Source organism: Teleopsis dalmanni, chromosome 2 (assembly GCF_002237135.1).
Source record: "Teleopsis dalmanni isolate 2A chromosome 2, ASM223713v2, whole genome shotgun sequence".
NCBI classification, from domain to species: Eukaryota; Metazoa; Arthropoda; class Insecta; order Diptera; family Diopsidae; genus Teleopsis; species Teleopsis dalmanni.
Window position 1 is genome coordinate 29274647 of NC_051847.1, and position 15353 is coordinate 29289999.

Below are 15353 nucleotides of genomic sequence, written 5' to 3' on the forward strand. Positions count from 1 at the left end.
GCCTTACACAAAAATAATCGCAGTGAAAAATAAATTAACACAAAACAAAAAAAATAAAAAATAATGTAAAACAAAAGTAAACAAAAAAATTTATATTTTATTTACCGCTAAAAGCATTTTACGTCAGTTTCAAAATTGTCTGCTGTATGCAGATACTTAACACACATATTTGCACTGCTAAATTTATTAAAAATAAAAGTTATCTACTGTTACGAGTCTGTTATCTGGTTGAGTAAGAAGTTCTTTCGCGTAACAGGTTCAACATGAACACGATAAACAAACCTGTTCTGGTGTTCCATTCGCAGTGTGAACTCGAAACCAAAACAAATCAAACCAGCCACTTCGCTCGTACCAGCTGATCTATCGACTGCTGGTCGATTGCACTCATACCGAAGCGATCAGATGTCATTTACCCAAACACTTGTTGCCAATACTCGTACATAAATCATTTATACATTATATGTACAGAAAACCTGTAGCGGAATCGTGTTATCTGTTTTTTTTCAGTATTTTTTTTAATTTGAAGCAATTCAAAATATATAATATAAATTATAATTAATTTGAAAACAATGATAATGTGAAAAAATCAAGTTATTATTAAAACAATAAAATAAGAAAAATCATGCCTATGCATATTAGATATGATAATTTATATATGGTATATCGTTTTAATTTGATTTAATGGGTTTTAATATTATAATTATGTGCATAATAAATAAAAGTAAAAAAAAATGTATATATTTGGCACTAATATTGCCTAGGGTGATTTGCTGCACACTATAATATTTCTTTTTCAATTTATTCTGCTCTTCCAATCTAAACTCGTAAAATTTACTTTGTCATTTAGTAAACTCCGTTAAATGCTGAATTCTCGCAGTTTTTAAATGTTTATTACGTTGTTCATCACTTTCATTTCTTTTATATTTTCTTTTACATATATCATCACATCACTTTTCGTACTATAACTTACAATGAATGTTACTTTGGTGTAGGTATATATATTATTTTGGGTTATATTTATTTACAAAATATATATAGCAGTACATACCATTACAAGTAAACATTTGAATTATTATACGGTAAGACAATAAGGTCAATAGATCTAAGTGGGTTCTTAGAATCGTTGGTATAACCTAACCCAACCAAGCAGTGCAGATGCATAATTATTGTTATTCTTAAAATTTGTTTTTCGTAATGCTTTATCGAACTATTTATACATATAAAATAATATCAAAGACAATTGATTATAGATGAGTAAATTTTATATAATCAATTTGGATATTTTCAAGTAACTTAAAACAAAATTTTAAATTTGTATTATTTTTAAAAGTGTTGGATGCAACATTTGAATTTGCTGTAACTATGTACTTAAAAAAAAATATATGAAATTATATATATAAAATATATAAAACTAATGTTTTTGTCTTTTATATTATTTTTATATTTTACTGTATATATATGCTATTCCTAAAAACTTTTAAATAGATATATATGCTATTTCTGAAAACTTTCAAATAGATATATATAAACACAATATGCGTATATATATGTATGTAAAAAGTAATCTGAATATATTATTTGAAATTCTAGCTTTTACAAAAGTTTTTGGCAAAGTATCGTACTCACCTGATATGGCTTATTTTGTGACTGACTTTCTGTTCGTAATTTCTATTTTGTAAAAACAACCTAGAGCCTCTCTTTCTCTCTCTCTCTCTCTCTCTCTCTCTTCGCTCTCTCTCTCTCTTCGCTCTCTCTCTCTCTCTTCGCTCTCTCTCTCTCTCTCTCTCTCTCTCTCTCTATTGGCGCCCATAAAAGAAAATCGCTTTCGCTCTGTCTCTCTCTCTCTTCGCTCTCTCTTCTCTCTCTCTCCTCTCTCTTTCTTCTCTCTCTCTCCGTTATCTCTTCTGTCTCTCTCCTCTCTCTCTCTCTCTCTCTCTCTCTCTCTCTCTCTCTCTCTCTCTCTCTATTGCGCCCATAAAAGAAAAATCGCAGAAAAAAATGGAAACCACAGCCTTATGAATCCACAATTTATATCAAAAGGTGAGGTTCAAGCGTTTGCATTGTAGTATTACTCTCCATGACTTTTATCTATCTAAATAACGCATAGGAGCCGTGTTACCATGTACCCGGAGAGCAGATTATAAATCTTAAAACCAAACTTAGCTTTTCATAAAGAAGATTATTTTCGGAAGATCTGTATTTGCCAAATTTTTTAGTTTCCAAAATTCTATACATGTGCATAGGAAGCGTTCAAATTTTTAATTTTTATATTCTTTACTAGAATTTCAATGTCTCTAATGGTTAAGTGTATCTATCTTCACTATATGGGTACCTTCTAATAGTAACCTGTCATAACTACTAACGATGGAACTTATTTACAAATCTTATAGATAGATGACTGTTTTTTTTCGGATTCTTTGTATACTGAATGTGTTTGTAGATAATGTTCACATTATCTTAGAAAGTTTTTAATTTTTTCAAAATGCTGTTGGCTATGAACAGTTAGCACTGCATTTAAGTTATTACTAACACTTAAAAAAATTACTTTGTACTTTTTATAAAATATGTTAATAATATAGTATAATAAATCTAAACAATAGTTGAAATAGCGATACGTAGGGCGAAGTGCAAGGTCTATTACAGAATAATAAAAACGTAGTGCATTTAGCGTGTGTCAAGTATATTAGAGACGCGTACGCTGTTTCGTGACTAATTATATATTTCAAGAACCTTAATAAATTCAGTATTTATGGTTATCTTGAATTCCTTTATAAAAAATAAACAATTTATAAGAAATAAAATTATGACGAATATATATGCATATATCGTGCGACTGTTAGTTCGCGAATCTGGTTATTGTGTTAAAGTTCACAGACAGTTGTAAAATTTATTTTATTTTGTCGGTTATTAATGTATAAATATCATTGGCAACAACAAAAAACAACTTGTTTGTTATCACAATGCTAATAAGATTTTGGTGTCATATATTATGACAAGTATAAATAGTTATAAATATAAGTTAAATCAAAATAATCATGCACAACGAGATATGAGATACATTGAATGCAGCACTAAAACAATATTAATCATGTCACTTTTGTTTTATTTTATCGCAATATTTTCATCTCGTGACTTAATCAAATAAATTAAATTAAATTTTGAAAAATGGCAGAAAACAAAATTTACATTTCGATTGGTTCAGTAGCATTTCAGATTCATTTACATAAATAAAAACGTTTTGAATATTGCTATTGTTATTGTGTAGCAATAACAAATTATAATTATTTATTATTTTTATCTAAATATGTTAATAATTTAATATTTTTCTTAATGTTACTCGTATATGGTTTATATCTTAAGTTATATATTTATTATATCCTTTATAAATACAGAGAAAGTATAGATTAAGTTGATCGATAGAATTAGAAAATACAGTGGAAGCGAATATATCTCTGTATGTCTCTGTGTATCTCTGTATGTCAGTCTACCAGCTGGCTACCAGTTAATAAGTTCTGGAACAATTCTTACTGTTAATCGATTGCAATTTTGTCGAAACTACTTATAAATCTATGTTGATGAAATTAACTAAATAATTTTGATTTCGAATACGATAATGTCTCACTGTACTTAGTGACACTCTTAGTACTAGTAGTTCGCTGTACTTATAAATACTAATATTCTAAACAGATGATAGATATCACTTAATTGACATATAAGATGGACTTCTTATAGAACTCGATTTTTGAGGAATCAAGCATATTATATTACAATAAAGCTTTAAGCCTCCCTTACCTTCGCAAAAACCGTTGACGTTTTACAAGTTGTATATAACACAACTGCATCAGTTTCAGTTTTATTTAAAATTAATATTAAAACCATAGATCTACGTATGGCTTATAGCCAGAGTGATTAATGTAACCTTACCTAGTATTTCCGGGAAAAGAACTGTTAAAACCAATTGTTTTGCCGGTTGTGACAGCTCTAAAGATAGGAAAGATTATTCCCAAAAAAATCTGAAAAGTGTTAACTAAAGTTTGTTGAATGACAATGCTTAAAATTTATATCGATAAGCTTTAATCGTTCATAATTGTTTTCTATTAATAAACCTAAAAAAATGATGGGAGAAAAGAAATTTATCAATAGACATCAGTTAATCAACGAGAGACTCATCAGAGACATCAGAGACTCATTAAACACAGAGGCTTATAGTGGATTGTATTATCATAGGATTCATATGATTTTATAGGATATCATCTTATCGGAGTCTAATTGTATAGGATTAAAAATCATATTATACATGTAGAGTCATTAGATAAAATATACTAAACGGAAAGGCACATATCGAGTTGAGAAATAATACAATTTTTTGCCAAAAAATCTAACATTTTTTAAAAAAATCAACTGATTTTTTGATGCACCCTAGTATATTATGTTAAGTCCTTTTCAAGTTAGTACATTTAGGCACTTTTACTCTTTGGTAGCTGGGGGGTTTCTACAGAGTCCCGCTCTACTCAATAACTAATTTATGTATTCTTCAAAAGCTTCGTGATTATTCGATGACTAATCTAAGTTCTGCTTACCGCCCCGTGCGGTTTTCGCGAATAGCTTCAGAGCTTTGTCCCTTATATATTTTTTCACCGGGTCTATTTTAAGGTCTCTTGGCATGTCATTTGTGCGAATGTACCATGACACTTTGAACAGTCTTTGGAGAGCCTGACTTTGAGCAACTTACAGCTTCTGGATAGTAAAATAAATTATGATGAACTGCAATAAATGGCAATTAATTAATTTTTAATGCGTATACCATACCTCACTATGTTATATTGCAGTGCATAGAAGTTTCAGGAAAAGCAAAGCTGATATTTTTATTCATTGATGTATTGCATTTCTTACAACAAAATACCATAACTTCAGCATTTTAACGGAATGTGTAAACAAATTTTTAAAATGAAAATTTAATTCACTAATAAAATTTTAAGGAAACGAGGTTATTACGTATGCAAAAAATTTACGATTTTGTGAATGCTATGCAATGTAAAAGAGAAGTAAGAATATTGAGATTTAAGTATACATATTCGTAATATATATACACATAGATATGTATGTTTCATATCTTTCGTATGTGGACAGTTATCTGAATAAATATTTTATGTATGTAAACAGACAGTCCATTGTAGTTCAAAAAAAAAAATTTACCTTGCACATTCGTATGTGTCGTTGTTTATTGCTTCTCTGGTAATTTTCCACTCAAACTCTGTTTGAATTTTTAAAGACCGAAAGACCTACACAAACAAAAAAATCTGTTGCAATAAGCAAAGTGGTTGATTCTCTAAATGAAATCCAATAGAACAAAATCCACATGAAAAAAAGTGGTGTCAGTAAAGAAACCAGCAATCAGCAATTTCAAATCCGAAAACAAGAACAAAAACCAAGACATCCATAAACAATCATTGATATTTTAAGATACTAAGTTCTTATTGACTGCAGTTGTATTAAGTAAGTGAAGTAGAAAGCAAGGGGAGTAATATCAAGATATCTACTTTAAAAAACAGCTGAGTTTGTACACAAACAAATTGTTTTTACGATGTTGCATAAAAAATATATGTTGCCCTCTTGAGTTACTTCATTCATTTTTATTCATTTAGTCTTGAAAGCAATTTCGAAGAGTAGAGGACAGCCAACCAAGTAATCGGAAATCACTCATCAGTGTGACTTAAAGTGTTTATCAATTAATAATTTATCGCAAAACTTATAAAGTGTTTTTATTATAACAATCTAATATATACATATATGTATATGTGGTATAAATAAACTTATATAAATGCAAAGAAGTACATCATATATAGCACGAGGTATGTAGAAAATATTATTAATAAATATATATATATGTATATTCTGCCTTTAAATTATACACTTAACTAATTATCTAGTTTTTGTAAATCTATTTCACTGAAGTTGTGATTTTATGTAAAAAAAAATTAGTAAAACAATAAAATGTAATGTCAATAATTAGTAAGTTTCTAACTGAAAAAAAGATAATATAATATATTAGACATTTAATAATATATCTACTCAAATATGTATATATTTAGTTTTATTTAAAACTAATAATTACATTTTCAAAAATTGAAAAAAAAACTTCAAACAAATATTTAATCTATTATGGAAGCAGATACTTCGATTTTAATAAATTATTATTAAAATATATAATTATATTATATATGTAAAACCATGTATATATGTTTATGTTTCCAAATTGCCCACGGCTTTACCGGTACTTCCGTTTTTTCGAAAACTGTGGCAAATTGAGTCAGCATAAAATGAACCCATATTCACAGCTCCTTATATGATAAGATACTACATAAGTCTGATTAAAGTAAATCATTTTGTTTATTTATATCATAAAATGTATATCAAAATATATTACAAATTTATTTTATTAAAATGTAATTTATGAAAAAAAATAGTGAAATATTTTTGTTAAAAAATTCTAAATGAAATTTCAAAGTTTCGGATCCCTTGCATTTTTGGAAAGAAAGTTTACAACCCTAATTGTTTACATTTAAATTTTCTTTCGTTAATTATTTAATGGATTCAAAAAGTTAAACTGTTAAATTGTTCATAGTATATATTCCCTATTTTTATAACTCTTAGTATATTTTGCGTCGTATTTTCTGATTTTAACATATAATCTTTTTATTATTCATTGAAGTCTTCGCTCAAAAATGGTAGAACATAATTTACTAAAAGCAATACCAAATCATCAGCTGTAAAATTTTTAAATAGTAAATGTGTCTATATCTAGATCTGTCCAGAACTTCGCTTTTAGGCACATCATTTGTTAATACACTTCACAATATTTTGAATATTGGTATTGGACAGATACTTGCATAATCAAAATGACTTTTTGATTTAATTAAAGAAAATTCGATTCTTTACATTCTACTGATGTGCTAGTTCTTTAAATCATGGCTTTGAAAACACTTATACTATAATACTCAGGATCTGGGAAGCGTGATAAAAAAATCACTCTTTAGAAATACCTACCATAATATCTATATAGAGGCTTAGTTTTATCTGGCATCACTAGGAACTATTAGAACTATACGTCACATATGGAAAAATAACTGAATCTAATTTAATTCTTCAATGTATGCTAGCAGGTACTAACATTAAACTCCATCGTTCAAACTTGATTCCAAGTCTGCCAGAGTTTTGAATGTATTTCAAAATGTCAAAAGACCATCAATAGTCGAACTATTTTATTTAAAGTCTCTAATGTATGAATTCCATATATTCAAGAAGTAAGAAGCTTAAAAAGGTGTCAATAACTTATTTCATTCTTTGATTGGTTAAAAAATCTTGAATTAGAGGACAAATAATTTTGATTTTCGATGGTGTTCTTGTTTCATCAAGGTTTTAGTTTAATATTAGGAGAACCGATAAATTACAGGTAACAAAACTTAATTGTGCTAATGTTAACTAATTTGCCATTAAATTAAATTCGAGTTAGAAAAATTTTACAAGGAACATGCAACAAACGTTTCGTACAAAGATAACTGGCTGATTTTAAGCGTTATCGTACCCACATAGTCAATGAAGATCGCACTTACCACTGATTAAAATATTACAGAAGTACATCAAATGGTATTGTATGATCAGAAAATATAAACCAGGGCGATTGCTGAAACTGTGGGCGTTTTACTTGGCTGCGTTTACGATGTTCAGATATAAGCACAAAATTTGTAAAATTTTTTTAAATATTAAATCATAGAAAGTAGATTGTGTATATTCCTAATCGTCAGTCCTAATTGTTCTTTATACATTACTGATCCTGTGTTCTGTATTTATTCTGTACACTAAAAGCAATTAAAACAGTGACTCAAAAAAATTAAAAAAACCCCAAAGCAATCAAAGACGAAGACTGTGCATTCAGCGGATAAGGTTATGACTTTAAATTCTGTTGGATGACATAAGAATGTAACCTCTATTACAGTAACAATAACTGGAGCGTTGCTGGATAAACTAAAGTTCGTAATTACTGTGTCGTGAATTCTCTTGTATCCTAGATTTAGAAAGTACTTACGAATAAATTTAATTTTATAATTTTTTAACTATAAGTATCTCACAAATTATCTTTTTGCTTTTATTTTTATATTTATAATTACTTTTTATTACTAATTACTTATAATTAAATTTATTATAATTATTTAAGTTATTTATTATTATTATTTATTACTTAACTTTTTTTTTTGACAATTTGAAAATGCTCTTTTATCATACAAATTCTAATTCCAATTTTTTTTTATAAGAAAGAAATAGTTTTCGAAAGTTAAATATTTAGAATCAGTTACTTTATTTAATCTAAGTCGAAATTAAAGTCATCCAGTTGTAGTGCGGCACCCAAATCCCTAAATGCAAATAAACCATCTCTCACTACTCCTTAAAAAGTTTGCCTGCGAATGACCTTGAAACAAAATTTCTTGGCTTTATGGCTCATAAATCTTTTATGTTTCTTACAAAAATTAAGAAAATAAAAATGCTGAATACATAAAATCCTAACAAATACAAGTAAAAATTTTCATAAAGGGATTCAACTTACAAAACATTTGAGATAGAGAAATAAAAATAATGGTGGTCTTAAACAGATATTGCGTTTCGCCATGATAACTTCGTACTCAGACTTGGTAACTTTATTAATGAATGTATGAGTATATGTTTTTTTATGGTAATAAACTTTCAAAAAGTATGAAATATCATTAATGACTTTTTAAAAAAAGTAAAAAAATTAAGAAATTTATTACTTTGCCTCAAAATATTTTTGTTTATTTTTATCATTTTAGTTGGCATATTAAGTTTCGTATTCCGATTTTACAGTTACATCAGATAAATGCCTTTTTCTTACTTGATATATGTATATAATGTTTAAGAATTTATTTTCAAGTACTGGTACAAAACCTTAATGAAGTGATATCATTTAGTATATTTTTTCATATTTTTAATATTTTTAGTGCAGTTAGCTAGCACTTTTTCTAAATTTTTTTGTGTTTTATGTTAATAGTTAATGTTTAATCTTTATTTCCTTTACACACACAAAATGTGAAAAGTGTTATCAATATTTTTGTAACTCATTGACGTAGAGTTCAGTTAGCACTGCCCATTTATCCTTCAGTCTGTTTCAGTTTACACTAGTTCTTTAGTTTTTAAGCTATTCAAATACAACTTTGCCCACATTCTTTATCATTTGTCAGATTGGTCGAAATCAGATTACTACTTCCTATAGCTGCCGCATAAAGTAAACAAATAAAATGTTTTTCGTATCAGTTCAGATATGAACCACATCTGCCATATCAACTGCCGAAGCGAACACATATTTTTGTCAATTTTCTAAAGTATATATTTGAAATTTAGAACTTAAGCATAATTTATAGAATAAAAACCGTGTAAAGGGTTGATCAGTTAAGATTTAAATATATCTCTGATTTATATATATTTCTCTAATATGGTTAAACATATGTACCATATATATCTAATCTAAGTCGATATTTGGAAACATACTAGTTTTAAGAAAATTTCTTTATTTTATAACATATTCCTTTTAATTTTAGAATTTAGGCTATAGAATAATATGGAAGATAATATTTATGATAAGAATGACAAAATTGTTGCTTCTAATTTATCTTATTCTATGAAACTTTTTTATGTTAATGTTTTTACATACATTTAATTAATTACTACTATTTTAAATTATATTGTTATATTTTATATATTTACTTATTGCTGTCCTTCTCTTCTAAGTGAAGCATAGGGCCTCAACGATTTCTCTAAATCTTATTATGTTGCCTGTTTCTCTCGTGATTTGGTTTCAGGAGTACTGTGCGTCTTTAAGCTCCTGATTCACTGTTCTTCGCCATGTTTTAGCTGGGACTCCAGGCCGGCAGCTACCTTCTGTATTCCAGCGTAGTACATGCTTTGTTATGCAGGATGATGTTTTTTCTTAGCTTGTGACCAATCCACTTCCATTTTCTTCTTTTGATTTCTTTTAATGTGTTATATATACTATGATGTAATATAGATTATATATAAACATTATAGATTTAAAATTAAAAATTCAGATTAAAATTCTATATAAAGGGTATGTGAGCTTCAGCAAAGCCAAACATAAAAACAAAATTACTAAATAAATTTATATAAAATCTACGCAAATTAATTAAATTAGGTATATTGGTGCCCTGATATTTTCTAACCTCCTTATAAAATCTAAATTACTTTAGTGTATTGGGATAAGTTGAGAGTGCATATGCATATACAAATGTCAACACTTCAATTGCCCCATTATGTTGCTCTCAAAGTTGCTAGAAAAGCCAAGTTACGCTAACCGTTGTTTTTAACCTAATTACAGTTATCGTGTGCTATCCCTAATAAACTATCTGATCTTTCAGTGGAAACTTAATTATTCAAATAAGTTTTATAATTAATAATTAATAACTTTGTAATTACTAAATTGATGTTAAAAAATTTTTTTAAAGTGAAATAGTTGACTTATATATGTCGTTCCATTGTACCAATATTTAGATTGTACTAATTACTAGTAAAATTAACAACTCAAGAATTGTAATAAGTTAAGATATAGCTACATACATTATATCCTCTATAAGTGTTGATATACGTTAGCTTATAATATTTTTGACCAATATTTATTTAACAATATGAAGTTCATATATTTCTATATTGAAATAATAGAATTTATGTTATTTCAATATATTAGTTATATTCAATATAAATGCAGGTTATATGTATACATAGTATATTTTATATATATATATAACTTTATCATACTGTAATCTGGATCACGTTCTTCCACTTCGTATGCATATATAACCAACCGTATGTTCAGATTGTGTTAAGTATTTAGTAAATTTATTTATCCATTTCTTATTGATATATCACAAGCTTTTAGTATTAAATTAACACTGTAGCGTGATTTTTATTTTGTTTATCTTTTTCTTTTCTTGTACATTTTTTTATTCATTTCAAACAACAACAAAAAGAAAAAAATGTTACAAATCAAATTAAGCGTCAATATTTGTTTCTGACATTGTTCATTCTTTGTAATCCAATTTCGACTTGATTTTGTGATTTCTAGCATTTTAGCATTTCAACTTTACACATTTTATTGACTTAAATTCGTTAACGTAAATCGCAATTTCCCATACAAAAAAATATACTAGTATACGTAAATTCTATAAAAATTATATACATAAATGTAAGAGAGCCTTGAATCAGATTTTATCAGATAAAGTTCATGCTCTTCAAAAATGATATAGTTTTAATTTCATTTTTCAACCAAATAATTTAACATAATTTAATATAACAATCTAATATTATATTAGATTATATATCAAAGCCATATAATATATTGGAGATAATATAATTTGTATACCATAAGATCCTGGTACTTACAGTCTCAAAAAATAATTCTTTACGAATAATTAAATATAAGAATTATTTCCAAGACCACTGATGATGGGTATTTGGCAATACTTGAAACAGCTGTATGGTCAGCCAAAAATTCAATTAATTAAAATAATATAAAAAATAAAATTTTTGTTGTTGTAGTTCACTACTGTTCCAAAAAAATCTCTTTATATACTATCTACAAGATATAATAAGATAGATATCAAAAATAGTAACAATAACAAAATAAGAAGAATGGTATTAAAATTTAACAATTAAAAATAACTATATTTGATCAATTTATTTATTCTACAGATGGTTTGTGATTTCGTTCTAATATAACACAGCAAATAAATTTGTTAATGAACTTTCACAGCAAATTAACAAAACTCGAAGTTCGAACAAGTTAATTTATTTTCTCAATAATAATAAATACTAAAGATCGCAATAAAGATCTATCACTTAAGAATAAAAAATAAAAAGTATTTAGGAGTAAGTAATTAAACACTTAAAATTTTTGTGAGCTTGAAGGCACTGTGCTCAGTAGCACATCCGTCTGTTGAAGTCGGTCACAGGTTAAAGTTTCAGTGGCGTTTGTTTGCGGAGTCGTGGAACATTCTTCCTTCTGCTATAATTCTACTAATAAAATAGTTAGGATGATATTTCATATGTTTTTTGTGATTACTGACTTGTCTTTTTATAACATCCCTAACAACGGAGATGTTGAGATCGCGGTGTTTATATTCATTTTTCATGTATTTTGGAGAATTTGATATTATTCTAAGGGTTTTTGATTAGAAACGTTGGATAATCTTTATATTTGAAGATGCAGCAGTTTTCCAGAGTTCAATGCCATAAGTCCAGATTGATTTAAGTATAGCTTTGTAGATAAGAAGTTTATTTTCAATTGAGAGCTTTGAAGTTTTGTTTAGTATCCAGTAAAGCCACTGCAGTCTGATGTCAAGTGCTTTTCTTATTGTAAAAATATGGTGCTTTCAAGTTAGTTTCGTGTCAAAGTGTATCCCTAAATATTTCGCTTTGGTAGATTGGCGGATTGTAATGAAATATAGAAATAATTATATATTATTTCTAATTATTAGAAATAATTCTAAGACCACTGATGATGGGTAACAGTTGTATGTATAGTTAACCAAAAATTCAATTAATTAATAAATAATAAAATTCTATAGTTGTACTTATGTATAAAATACTTCTCTATTCAAAAAAATAGTTTCTCTTAAGAAACATAGTTTCTTTCGTTATAATTAATTTTAAAAAAAATTAAATTTAATATTTAACAAAATAATTTCAAATTCAATACATAGTTTTGATTAATAAACGTGACTAAAACTAATTTAATTATCGCTTTACCAAAGTAAAACTTATTTATGGGCTTATTAAATGAATTTACTATTATAATAAAAAAAATGTAAATTAATAAAAGTAACGTAATATCGATATCGTGATAGTGATATTGACATCATTAAAAAAAATTAGTGACATACTTAGTTTAAGTAATATTTACTCCTATTTATACTTTTGCATGCACGCATACTAATAATAATATAAAAAGTTCATTTTATACTCAAAGTTTATAATTTGAAAATCCAGCTTTAAATATATTGTCACAATTTTTTTTGTGTCAGTTACTATGCGATATTAGTAGGCGTACTATAAGCCAGTGTGTTAAGATCAGCTGTTTTATTATATATATATATACTTAAGTTAGTTTCAGTTAACTTAATATTTATACGATGTTTCCACTGCTTACTTAGTAAGTTACTTAAGTAACTTTAGAAATTCGTCGTCTTCATTAACATAAGTTACTTATCGTACGTTGAAAAGCTTTTAATATATGTATCAGAAAGTTTCTTGACAATTTTAAAAAAGCATATAATTAATAAAACAAACATATTTTATTTAATATTTTTTTTCGTAATACGTTTGTTTGCAGCTCAGCTGTTTTTTGTTTACATTTTACATATAAGTCGTATGATAAATATTTTAAATTTTGATCATTTCCCTTGCGGGAAATTTATTTTTAAGGGTTGCATTCTACATTTTTGGTCTCATTTTCCTTACTTTATTTTTAAGTAAATTAAAAAGTACAAAAGCTCTTTGTATAGTTAATGAAATTTATTTAAATTTACTATTTTAAACTTATTTTTTTATTCATACATACGCATAGCTGTGCTCATACAGTTTATCAAAAATTAAAATAATAATAGCAATAGAAGCAGCATGAGCAGTTAAAGTGAAGAAGAAAAGAAAGTAGATAACAATCCGGTAAAATTATATCAAATAAACAGATATATTTTCTATATAAAATTTAAAATATAAATATTTACATTTTTAATATACGAGTACGAAATCAAAAACATCCAAAATAAATATTGAAATAAATCATAAATTGCTTAAAAAAATCTGACTACTCTCTGTTGCAACTTTTGAAATTTACTTTTTAAAATATCGGGAAATTATTCAGGTCATTCGTATACAAAAATAGAATATTTAATGCTTAACAGATAAGAATTATTAATAAATAGAAACTGATATCTCGTAATTAGAATTACGAGAATGAATAGAAACAGTGATTTTATACATAAAAGTCTGAAAGATAAAATGTGCCGCAGTTTAATCCCTAAATAGAAAATCAAGTGAACGTTCCTTGATTAATTTTTGTAAAAGATTAAATTGAAAAATATTTTATTTTGCTAGAAAATATACTGTATATAAACGTAGTTTATATACTTTTTCTGCTAAAATCTCACATTTAAATTAACTGAGCCATATTGAAATTAATAAAACTAAAAATAAAATTAGACTGTGTAAACATGAATCTTCTCATTATTTATAAAAAAAAATTATTGCACAAATACATTACATTAAAAGCTCAATAAATCATTCTATACATATATACATGCCTCTCAATGCGTCTGTACAGAAGGCATTCTTAATTAATTAATAAGAAACAAATTAACTTTAAACGTTTGTAATAGCGGTAGTCTTTAATTCATTAAAGCTGAAAAATATTAATATAGTTTATGTAGGAAAACTTATATCTACAAATTCTTAAATTTACTATAATAGAACAATAGCAAAGTATAACACTTATTTTCACTTTAATCTTTCCAAGCGGAAGAGGTACTTATTCCCACAGAATAATATAAAGAACAAAACATTGATTGCTAAAGCTGAACCACAGTTCATTAACATAATTCTATTGATATCTCCATAGAAAATACGATGAAGTTTTTATATAAATATTAAAAAATTATTTTATTTTATAATGATTGTTTGTTATTAATTTTGTTTTACTATCATTGTTAACATACTACCTTAATACTAGAAATCACTTTAAAAGTCTTAATCGTCTAAAAATAGATCTCACATTTAAATATTCGATTAAATATAACTTACTCAATCGATTTGTACTGCACTTATAATGATAATCACAATATTGATAAAGTAGTAAAATTCATTACGTATGCAAACAGATACACTTGAAACAACTGATCTTGCGTAAATTATCTTTGAATGCAATACAAAATTGATAAAAACTTTCACGTAATAAAGTTCTTAACAGATGAACAATAATATTCATAAATTATATAAAATTAAGTATTAATTTTAAATAAAATATAAACAATTTCCACAATGATCCACAATGATATAATTCACAACAATAGTAGTTATATATATACCTGCCCGACAAATACTCCTACACATTTGGTGGCAAAGCATGATCAGTAATTCAGATCTATTCTGATCGGACTACCTGATCCATGATTATGATTTTTGTATTTTTTGGTATGTTCTTGACTGTACTCAGACTTTTCTGATTCGAAATAAATGATTAAAATTGTTAATAACGACTAACACAATATTGAGCACGA